Raw genomic sequence first — 12,115 nt, 5'->3', positions numbered from 1 at the left:
TTGAGTCTAGTAAGAAAGGAGGGCTGGGCGGTCTTAGGGGAAATATTTTTATCGTGCTTTTAAGTTCTTTAAACTCAGTTGCCCTTCCGCATTAGCATATTATACCGAACATTTCAGGAGTCTGATATTAACGGATGCTTTTATTACCGGATGATTTATCGCGCAATTTTGCACGTCTCCATAAGCGGTGTATTGGATTTGCTCTTGCCCCCCCCCCCCCCCCCCCCCCCCATTGTGATAAAGTCTATGAACTCTCATCACACTCGAGCCTGATAAAGTAAAAAGATGTTTGGGTAATGCTTATGAGCCTTGAGTGCTTTTTCCGTGTCCTCCTTCACGAACGGCACTTATCGGCTAGCGTTCGAAATAATCGATCCTCTTGGCCGGGTCTTAACCGTATTACCATCGGAGGCCGGTGGCGTTGTTGTTATCATCGTTGTGCCGATACTCGAGGCCTCCGGGAGTTCAATCCACTCGGGGTGCACTCTTTGATAATTCGTTTACGCCTGTATACAGTTCTTGAAAACTGTGATGTAGCTGCAGGGAAAGCTTCACGCTTTGAAAAACTTCATTTATTACCGTTACTGGAAAAATTTACTAAAATTGGAAGGTATCGTTACAATGACGGTTTAGATTTTGTTGTTTTTAAACAAAAAAAAAAAAGATGATTGTTGAAATTAAAAGAAAATATGGTACTAGTAACTGTTTAGTCCGATTACCAATACTGCCCGATTCTCAATAATATATTTTTAATCTGTTTATTTAGTTTACTAGAGTTTTTTTTTTTAGTTAAATAAGGCCGTAGCATCAATTTATCGTTACAAAAACAACTAAGTATCGCAAAAATTACAAAACTATATATAATGGTAACACAGATCGTAATCACGAATAATGGTGAAACATACTCAATTTCCTGGTTACATTTACAAGAATCTCGTTATCATTTTGTATCCAGAATTGTTGATTTCGATTACGGCGAAAAGTGAAAATATACTGCAGAAATTTCTCTCACAATCCGGGCAGCCTGGAAAATCGCACCGGAGCTTGATGCTCGAACACGTTTTTGCCGATCGAGTAATATAGAAGCACGCCTTGTAGTACCGCAAAATGACCGCTGGGAATAATAGCTGTACAACCCCATCGGCAAACGAGCCTCAGCTCGTTTGCCAAAAGAACTTCTCGTAAAAAACTAATTATTCCTGAGCTTGTAGTGCCCGATGCTTATAGTGTACAGTGGCTGGGCAAAAAGCGGACATTTGAATACTCGCTGTGGCTATAGACTTGACGCCCAAGAAGATAAAGCAAAGCTTGCGTGATTAACCAAATAGCATGCTTTCTCACGTACGGCGTATAGTGTTGCACGGTGTGTGGTTGCCATTTATACCCGAATGAGTATGCACGTCCCGACTTGTACAGAACATGTGTATACATGTAATTTACAGTACAAACGAACATTCGCGTAGCGTTATAGCATTTTACCAGCAGTAGGTAACTCGCATTAAGGTGCACAACACCATAAAAGCACATTGCACGCTTAGAAACTAACTGACTGCACCTATAACCTGTCTATATACATACAGATGGTCCTTCGATTGCTGATTACGAATTTGAACTTGAAATTTCGAAATTCGGTATAGCGGATCCAATATGGCGGAGAAACATTCCAAACGTCACTTGATATTGCCATATTGGATTCGCCGTTTTGAAGTTTGAAATTTCGAGTTCAGATTCGCAATCAGTGACCCGAGAAATCCTCCCATATTAAATTTCATCGAAATTCGTTTGGCGGATTTACTGTTCCCTTGGAAAAGAGAAATGAAAATTCATCTGGCGACACGGGTTGGAATCGAGATAAGAATATGAAAAAATTAGGCAAATGTTTTTGAATCATTTGGAGCCGATTCGGTGGGTGAGACATTCGAAATTAAAAAATGACCCCATTAAGGATCGCCCTAATATATATACACATTCGAATCACTGTTTTTCTCATTTTATTTTTCAGGGGTTGAATAGTTTGGTCAAAATAGTGACTGCGCAAAAAATTATTAAAAAACGATTATCAGGCGCAATTGGAGTTGATGGATGTAAACTAGATGACAAAAATGTTCTTTGATTATGGAAACATTTTCAAACCTAAATTTTAATCGATCGTATCCAATTCTTAAGAACTTCAGAAACATTATAGTATTTCCAATGTTTTGTCATCTCAGGTATAACTTCTTTGATTTATACAGTGCCTAAATCTCTTTACACGTATTTCGGTTTCTACGGGATTTCGTATATCTCGTGGTTTGGATGAAAAGAAGAGAATTACAAAGAAAAAATTAGGTTTAGATACAATTCGCAAATTCTCATGTAGTAATTTTTTAGTAAAAAAAAAAAATTATCAAGTACTTCGAAAATTCCCTATTTAAAATAAAGTCTCAAGATAAAACTAATCCTTGTTTGAATGTATGATTAGATCATAGCCAGATCAAATAAAGAAATCAACTCCATTCCAGTAATTTCTTCTTCAGAGTACCTCATGAGACGCGTGTGAAGAAAAACAAGTTTTCATATAGTTACATTGAAATTTGATGGTATACAAGCTTTTCGAATTACGTGAATAACAAATTTATTATATAAAAAAAACTTTAGCGGTTTCAAAGAAAATTGTAAAAAAACAAAAACAAAAACAAACATCTCAGTGCCGTAATAATAATGATAATATCACTGAACACAGAAGTCATAATTTGATGATTAGCTTGCCAATCGATAGTGGATACGAAGCAAAAATAATGAATTTATGTACAAATGTTAGATACAACATGAATAATTTTCACACTGATTGTGAGACTAGAAATTCTAATAGTTTCCACTATAAAATGTTTGAATATTTTCTAAATGATGTTCTAATATCTGCTAACTATACAGTAATAATTCCACGATAATTGAACTTCAGTGTAACAGCTCGATCGTATCAAACTGTGTTCAAATATATTTTTCAACTTGATGCAGATTTGCTGTACCGATATGGAAGTCTTGAGCTATAATTTTTCCAAATGTTGTTTTCCTCATTGTTTCCCATAAATTACGTCTACTTTGAAAAGGCTGCACGATCATTAATTTGAGGAACTTTAACTGTCTCAAATTAGATTAAGACACGATTTCGAAATAAAAACTAACTCACGCTAGCGCAGAATGATTCGTACACGAAGGGAAGGGATTATTTAAGTCAAATGATATTCGTTAGATTAAACTAAATGCTATGGTCAAATCCGGCGAACACGATACTTACTTAATTCGACGGACGAAATACTTGTGACGACTTGATGTAGAATAGAATCAAGCTTTCGAATGATCATGCTGACTATCAATTTATTCAAGATAACACGGCGTGAATTCCTTGGGGTGATGTGAATTTTACATCAAGAAAATACGTGATTGAAATGACAGACAATTCGATTGAATGCACCTCAATCGACTTGTTCTAAAAATATGAAGTTGTTGTATCAAAACAAATTAAGCTTGTTCTAATTCGTGTTTTGATGAGTCAAGAGTACAACGATTGAAAGCAGGTAACGAAATTTGTTGATACAAAAATATAATGCAATGACTGAACATTAGACTTATTCGAGCGCACAAAACGGATTCTTGGAATAATGTGATTTAAAATTCTGTTGACTCGAACTTTGTGGGATTTATCCGATGTTTAATGGGTAACACCCGAAAACTCATTGTTGGATACGTAGAAGTATAAACTGAACATATGTCAATAGTTTTGTATTCATTTGTAGTCAATATTATGAAACTTGGTATTATTATGCTTTTTCCGTTTGTAACAGGTCTGATGACAAACTTATATTACGTTATCCGTAACTGACTTCCTGGCCGACTACCCGGTTTTATAACTGTATCTGAAGCTATTTCCGTAGCGAGAAAGTTCACCGCCTGGTGGCTGCTTATAGCACCAGTACACCGATATTTACGATGAATATATTCTCTACTTGGTCCAAAGCATGTGGTGGTTCTTTTACCTCGTAAACAAATTGGTGCAACTGATTCAGCCAGTTACGTCAAACAATCTCCGGTTGGATCAAAGAAGTATGGCATTCAACCGATGTAAATTTTTTGCCGGCAATATTCGTGAACTTATTTTATTTGAAGTGCTTAATTGTTTCTATGAACGAACATGCGACTTGGAGGAACAATACCTAAACTTCAAATGAAATGATATTTCGTCGAATCAATTTCGGAAACACATCAAAGGGTTGACTCGAATCAATACTTCACTCGATCGCGACGATAAGTGCTTTCGTTGAATCAAGGAATTCGCATGTCTAAATCATTTTGGCTACAAACCAACTAAATCGAAATTGTTCAATCGAAGTCATCGTATTTGGAACAAAATAAAGGGTAATAGATCGAAGTGAATGGACTACAGCGAAGTCTATTCTGTTGGTTCAAGAGCTCCTTTCCCTCTGTGCATTGTTTCGAGAATGAGTACGCGCATCGTACGATCCGGTGAATAATGTGCTTCGGAACAATCCCAACGAGCCGGCCAAATATTCGAAAGCTGAGTTATAATAAAGGCGCGATAAACTGCAAGATACCGCAGGTCGGCTTAAGGCTACGAAATAAACCTTTTCTACCAGAGTACGACGCGCTGTTATCACTGGGCATGATCGAAATGCTCGAGAAAATAGGAGGCTAGTTATTGGCGGTAACACCTATCGGTATTATGTACTCGTATAGCGGCAAAATCTCGAGACGTTTGGCCTTGATCAATAAGCCGGTGGCACGCAACCTCGCCATCCACCTGAACGAAAGGTGCGAAGGAACCCGCCGTTCCACCTCCGCAGGCCATCAGGCTCGAGCTTTTCGAGCTTTCCTTCGCTCTTCGTGTATTCGCGGACTTGAAGCCGCACCCCTGCACCGAATTCGATCAAATGAACAGCGAACGAAACTTAAAGTGCACCTTATGCCCGTTGGAGCTGGTCTTGTTTTCAAATTTGCGTCAGTGCCGAAAGCTCTTGAATGGAAATCAAATAGACCAACGCAAGGAAAGTACTCGAGTTGCGCCTCACCGATTTTTATCTTTCTACGATATGCTGTTGTACAGGAAAAAACACGAGACCGGTACTTTTTTTTACGTGCCAATTCGTGCGTTCAAGGGTTAAGAACCACCCCTGAAGTTTACCCCGAATAATCGATTTATTCAGAAATTCTCGGTATTCGCGTAAAGTTTTTTGATAAAACCGACTGGATATTATTCGTTATCAAAGGACTATAATGTACCCAGTGCTTATGCCTTCAGGGATTTCAACCCTTATTTTTGGAGGGTAAACTTTACGATTGGATTTGACCCCTCGAACTCCCGAGTTGGCACGTAAAAAACTACGCGTCTGACGATTTTTTCATGTACTACACCATATCACGGAACGAAGAATATCCGTGAGGTGCTTCTCCTCGGGTACCAACTTTCCTCGTGAGAATTCCTGAGCAGAGGAGCCGCGATGGTCCGGGACTCGATACTGCATGCCCTACATTTTGATAGGCGTGTGTGTGGGGTTACCAATTTCAGTGCGGTTGAATTGCATCGCGCAGCTATTCGCGGAGTCGATGATAAGCTGTTAAATCGCGATCGGGAAAGAATCCGACTGTACTTTGGCGTCTCTGCAGATTTCCATAGTGGAAAGACTACGATGTCTGGCCGGGTCAAGCGAGTGACGTTCACCTGGCAACGAGGGAGATTTCAAAGCATGCCAATAATTCTTCCCATCGCCACACCAACATTCCACGCGATATCAACCCTCGATCGATGCGGGCCTTTGCACTCTGCACCCCGCGACGACGATTTCCCCGGCTGGTGGAGTTACACATCAATTCATTCCGAATTGACGAAAAGCCGGGAATTGGATTAATATAGCATCATATGGAGAACGGATCCATGGCGAATCACCGTAGGGTCGTCGAGTAGCCGTTTCTGGCCGGTTCACAAGAATGACTTCAAACAACTCGATGCATGCTGCACTCACCCGATTCGACGATCACGGGCTGCGGCCCGAAGAGGGCTCGATTTTTGGTGGCACCATCATTTCCGCACGAAAATAACCGTGTGTCCCTTCCGCCCGCGATGAGTACGACGAATTTCCTCGGTCACTTATCACTGTCCTCAACTGGTCATAACTGGTTCGGTTTTAGTTTTCACTATTAGAAGGACCACCTCGCAGTCCACCCCTTTCGCAACTCCGATACACCCTCGTTATTTCGTAACATGAAAAAAAAATACCTTGTAAATAAATAACAAACTTGGTTTATCCCTGCAGACGGAGGGTGCGTGCGGTCTCTCGTCGACAGATCGACGCCGGTGACGGCAGAAGGAGACGCCCCAACGCGGGCATCCAGCTCGACGTATCGCTAGCCACGGTCGTCCCTTGATCCGGCGGCGCTCGGCCCAATTCGCGCAGTGCCGTACCTAGGGGATGACGAGGGTTCCGCCGCGCCCCAACCCCAAAGGACAACTCGCCCCCGGCCCGCCCAACCCAACGGTATCGCACCAACTTTTAACCCTAGCCGCATACATCCCCATATCGAACGGGATTGGGGTTGCACCATCACTGGGATAAATTTCAATTGTTACGGTTAGTAGAAAATTTTGTTTTTTCTTTTTTTTTTTTTTTTTAACTCTACAGCGTACGATTATGACTTTTATACATTTCTTACGATTTTCTCGAAATATACCGCATATTAAATAATTCTCGATTGTACGAAACGGGGGTAAAATTTTATGCCAAATCGATTGCCGTTATTTACTTTTTAGAATTGATCTCACATTGCGAGAATACGCAAATTTTTATGGGGAAAAAAAAAACGGAAACTCGATTACTGAATCGCGTCCAAAACATCTCAAAATCGTTCTAAAACTGTCTCTTTACTCAAACATAAAGGCATTTTGAAACAATATTTTCATTTTAACGTGAACGGGTTGACTCGGTATCCTCGTCATAACGGTTATGATATCGTTGAAATTACCAGAAAATATGATACATGCGTAACTATTTACTGGGATTCTAGTCGTCGACGGTACTATTTTTAGTTATTTAAACGTTGTCTCCCATCTCACCTCATTGTCAATTTATCGGTGCACCACCAGCGTCAAAATATCGGAACAGTTGCAAGATAAAGTGAAAAAAAAATTTACATTTGACCGTGACCAAAAAGAATCGATTTTCTGGCTACGGATACAGAACTTGTATCAATTTTCTGCTCGGAACTGTATTTTTTTTAACTATATACGTTGAAAATTGAAAATAATTGAGGACTGTATGTAGTAAAATACAGTTTCAGTTAAAGTATTTTGCAAACAATTCAATTTCTCCTTGCAGAGAATTGATGATGAAACGGTTTTTAACAGGAAAGCAAAACCATCGCATGCGGATGGTGAAAAATTGTAAAATCACAGTTTTAGTTGCTTGCTGTCAATGCGCGCCTTGAAACTTAGCAGAAACGAAATCTCTACTATCTGGATATGAACCAATATGTATTATTAAACAAAACTTGCTAGTACCAATGAATAGTCAATGTAGATTTCCAGTTTCAAGTATCTGCCACTGATTTTTGCAGTGCTTCTATCACAAGTGATCCAGCATTGACTTGATTATGTACATGCCGATTTATTCTATACGTTGAAATAAAATTCTTCTCGAGCTTTCAGTCTCCTGACTTCCTGAATAAGTCGAGGAGTAAGTTAAAATTTGATAGTATTAGTGAATAGCCACTGATCTTCAGTCACAAATAACGGTACAGCAGTAATCGGCACTCGCGGTAGGAGTTCAATGTCAGAATTGATTCTGACAGTTGTCAAATAAATGATTTGAAGCCGTAAAATTGAGGATAGGAAATGCTGATCGATGATAATTCGGGAATCCTAAGGGAAAATAGATCTCTGAAACTCATGGAGACATACTACAATTGAAATCTCTAGAATTTGGGAAATTACGACTTTTCAAAGTCATTCAGGCAAAATCTATATTTCGGATAAAAAAAAAACAACAAAGCTCTGTAGCTCACTTGAGCAATCCCATTTTGTTAAGCATAGCGCTGACGAATTGAGACTAGATATCGAGAATATTTCAGAAAACTTTATCTGAATAGTTGAAATATCGTTGTTTTTCGGCGAAATTGTTACATTATAAATTTGGTTGAGGATTGAAATTATAGGTTAATAAAAATGTCGATATCTTCAACGAAAATATGCTTCGAAAGTTTATCAAAATTGTTTCTGCAATCGGAGCCTCTAAGATTCGGTGGATCTTGACATTTCGAAGTCGTTCATTAAAAATCAATGTTTTGTCAAAATAAAAGAATAATAATAGTTGATTTGAGCAATTTCATTTTTAGATTAGTAAAAATTTCCAGGCTTAAACTTGGCAATTCGTTGATGAAATATTTTCAGCAACAATTTTCACCGAGTCAGCAAGACAAAGATTGTGACTAACAATAAGATTCGGTGAATCTTGACGTTTCAAAGTCGTTCGTTAAAAATCAATGTTTTGTCAAAATAAAAAAAGAAGAATAGCGGATTTGAGCAATTCCATTTTGTTTCAAGCAAAGAATTGAAAAAAAACGACATTAGACATAAGAGATTGGTAAAAATTCCCGGGCTTAAGCTTGGCAATTCGTCGATGAAATATTTTCAGCAACAATTTTCACCGAGTCAGCAAGACAAAGATTGTGACTAACAACAAGATTCGGTGAATCTTGACGTTTCAAAGTCGTTCATTAAAGACCAATGTTTTGTCAAAATAAAAAAAGAAGAATAGCAGATTTGAGCAATTCCATTTTGTTTCAAGCAAAGAATTGAAAAAAAACGACATTAGACATAAGAGATTGGTAAAAATTCCCGGGCTTAAGCTTGGCAATTCGTCGATGAAATATTTTCAGCAACAATTTTCACCGAGTCAGGAAGACAAAGATTGTGACGGGGGCACCGCGAGCCCTTCAGGGTGACCTGAACCCGACGACGGGCTCTACACGGGAAGGCGGGGGCCAAGGAAGCCCTTGAAATCAATAGCCAGCTACTACCGCCACCGCCACCGCCACCGCCGCCCTGTTCTGCATCCACGTACTCCTCTCCTCGCGTCGTCTCCCACTTCCCGGACTGTGTTACCCTGCCAAACAAGCCCGCGCCGTCTGCACTCGCCGCACAAACTCCGCGTTCACTGGTATGGTGACCGGCCGCCCGATTCCCGGTTATGCGAATACATAGTCCATGAGCATTGAGCGTTAATGGGGCACTGGTAAACAGAGCCAGGATGCGCCGAAACGCCCTCGGTCCCCTGGTGAAAATTTCTACTACTACACTGAGGGAAATTTTTTGTTTCGGCTACCGGTCAGTCCTTGACTATTTTCATTTTTTACCACAATCGAAAAATATAGTTCTAAGTGGTAAATGAAAATTAGTTATCTATATAATTCCAACAATATTCAAACAGTTTTTTTTAAATACACCTGTTTTACTGAATTTTTCTAGTTACTGTAACAAATGAAATTTTTCTCAGTGTATTACGAATTATCACAGAAACTGTGACATTTCGTATTATTTCGTACAAAATTGTAAATGTGCATAGTTTTCTGTAGAGAATTATTAATTTTCTATAAAAATTGTAGTATATTGTAGATTTTTTAATGAAAAAAAAAAATTTCTGTCGAAGGTAGCAGAAAATCTCCACGAAGAGCAGAAAAAGATCGGGTTTTACTCAAAACTGCAGGAAAAGAGGGGCACGGAATCAAATATAATTTTTACGATAAATGTAGCAGATTTTTATCCGCACACTGTAGGTTTCACTGATTCTACAGTAAATTCTGCATTTTAGTCCCTCTTTTCCTGCAGATTTGAATAAAATCTACTCTTTTATTCTCTCCGTGTGGTTTTACTGCTTTTTACCGGATTAAAGTTAGTACCGTTGATGTAATAGGTGGGAATGAAATTGTAAAAAAAAAATTGACCAACAGAAGGGTTACAGTATCAAATTTTCGATAAGGCGAGAATCTGATTTGTATAATAGGATTTTTTGATTTGTAGATAACCGTAGTATGGAAAAGTCAAAATTTTCTAGGGGAGTAAAATATGGAAAAGCAAAATTTATAAATCAACTTTCTACAATTTAAAATTTAATGAGGCTGAAATTAGTTACGTTAACGTAACGATACATCAGGAGAAAAAATCATTATTAGGCAATTTTAGGATAACTTTCATGGAGTTGGCTTTTCAGAATCAGTGTACATTTTGTTTATAATGGTTTACTGAATTTCAGAAAGTCACGATGGTGCGAATTAATAATTTTTCCTAAAAATGCATCGCTACAGTAACGTTACTAACTTCATCCTCATAAAATTGGGGATTTTGAAATTCTATACGAAAAACTTTGGCGTCTTTGAAAATTTGATCTTGTGAACATTTCGATTTTCAGACTCTTCTACATATTTATTCTCACCCGTTATTAGGGTTTTCTGAATTTCGGTGAACCGTAATGAAGCAGAACACAGTCCTAATATTTTCCTAATGTAACTGATCGTGCGAATTCGTTCGAAAATTGCGAAATAATAATTTTCCGTTCCGTTTTTTTCTATACGTTGACGTTACTGACTTTATACCTTCTTGTTTTTACTTACTTACTTACCCCTGCGCTCTCTTTGCTTTTCAGCAGACGTTCTTTGGGCGTAATTATCTATCCCAGTAATAAATCATTTCAAAAATTACATTAAACATATTGGAAAAACTTACACGTACTTTTTCTAAGATTTTCTTTCAGTATATGTAATATTCTATTCCTAAACAATTTTCAGAAAGTTGAAGAACAAGAACAGCTTTCGAAAGATAAATTATTCTGTCAGTATGTGAAGTATCGATTTTGTCACAATGCTAAGAAAAAAATGGACATTTCTGTAAATCTCCCGGTTGCCAATGAAACTCTCGAATTGAATTTTGGATTCAATAAAATAAAAACGATGAACACAAAGTTGATAAAAGAATTTTAGAACGAATTCAGATCAACATTGAGTCATAGATTTGTAAAATTAATTAGTTCCCTGCATTCTTCTGAAATTTCTATTTCATTTTTACGTAGATTTGTCAAAAAACGTATTTTGAAGTGGTAAAATTACACGAAAAACTCAGAGGTCGTACGTTTTTTCGACACTTTTCACGTACGTTGTTTACATTAAAGTATTACGTTCAATGACGATACAACACTGTATGTTTATCAGGAAAGAGTTTTCATGGCCACAATCAAAGAGATGTGATATAACTAGTACATTCAAAAATGACCATGATTTGGAAAAACATTAAAACGAAATGGGCAGCTTATGCAATTAAGTACGAGATCTTGTTATTCGTACACCAAAGTTATCTTTAAATCAGAACGTTATAAATATAGTCTGGCTAGAAACAGAGAATTTTAAGATGTATGTATAATACCGTGAAAATAATAAAACTTACCTCCGGTAAATTGTTTCAATACAAATTTTTCTGCTGCATAACTCGGTAAAATATTTTTCCAGAAACTCACTAGATATATAATATCAAGGCTCTCAACAGTGAGAAAGATCGCGGAGAGTTATTCAAGAAAATTCTGAGTTTCTCCGAGCAGGTATTTTTCCGAACAATTTTGCGATTCCTCTACATTACCGAACATCGTTCTTTTCTTTTTCGCAATTTCTTCCGAACAAATTACACTAAGTCAAGTTTCCACATTCATACGTCGCAGGGTTTCCTTATTTCTGCATGCAATTCAGCGCTGCATCATAAGCACATGAATTTCCTACGTCATTTATATAAACTGGTTATAAATTGGTTCGGTACCTTAGATGGCCAGCAGGTTGAGAAGAAGATGATGAATAACGTGTTAGCGGAAGTCTCCAGCACGGAGGGGGGACACGCTCAATTGGGCAGTTCCGTAGCAGGCACTTACAGAGAGACTGGTACTCATGTAGACCAGACGGGTCATTACCATAAATTACCATTCGCTTCAAAGTTGACGATGCAGGCTACCATAAATCATGAGTAAATTGTAAAACTATTTGAAAAAGTTTTAAATGGCGTCTGTAGATATCACCAAAGTTTTAATGTGAA

General features: G+C 38.0%; 1 protein-coding gene across 2 annotated transcripts in view; it reads right to left on the bottom strand.

Annotated features, from left to right (window-relative positions):
- LOC107220185 (glucose transporter type 1) overlaps positions 1-12,115 on the bottom strand; it is a 74,608-nt gene that overhangs the window by 62,202 nt on the left and 291 nt on the right. Inside the window, exon 2 of one of the 2 annotated variants that reach the window (XM_046745871.1) lies at positions 11,846-12,030. The gene's annotated coding sequence lies outside the window, so the exon portion shown is untranslated. Of the gene's footprint in view, positions 1-6,017; positions 6,378-11,845; positions 12,031-12,115 lie in introns of those variants that run through there. The other variant, XM_046745870.1, reaches the window with a different exon arrangement.

This window comes from Neodiprion lecontei, chromosome 7 (assembly GCF_021901455.1).
Source record: "Neodiprion lecontei isolate iyNeoLeco1 chromosome 7, iyNeoLeco1.1, whole genome shotgun sequence".
In the NCBI taxonomy this organism is placed as follows: domain Eukaryota; kingdom Metazoa; phylum Arthropoda; class Insecta; order Hymenoptera; family Diprionidae; genus Neodiprion; species Neodiprion lecontei.
The sequence above is the reverse complement of the archived record's forward strand: the minus strand, read 5'-3'. Positions and strand labels throughout refer to the sequence as shown.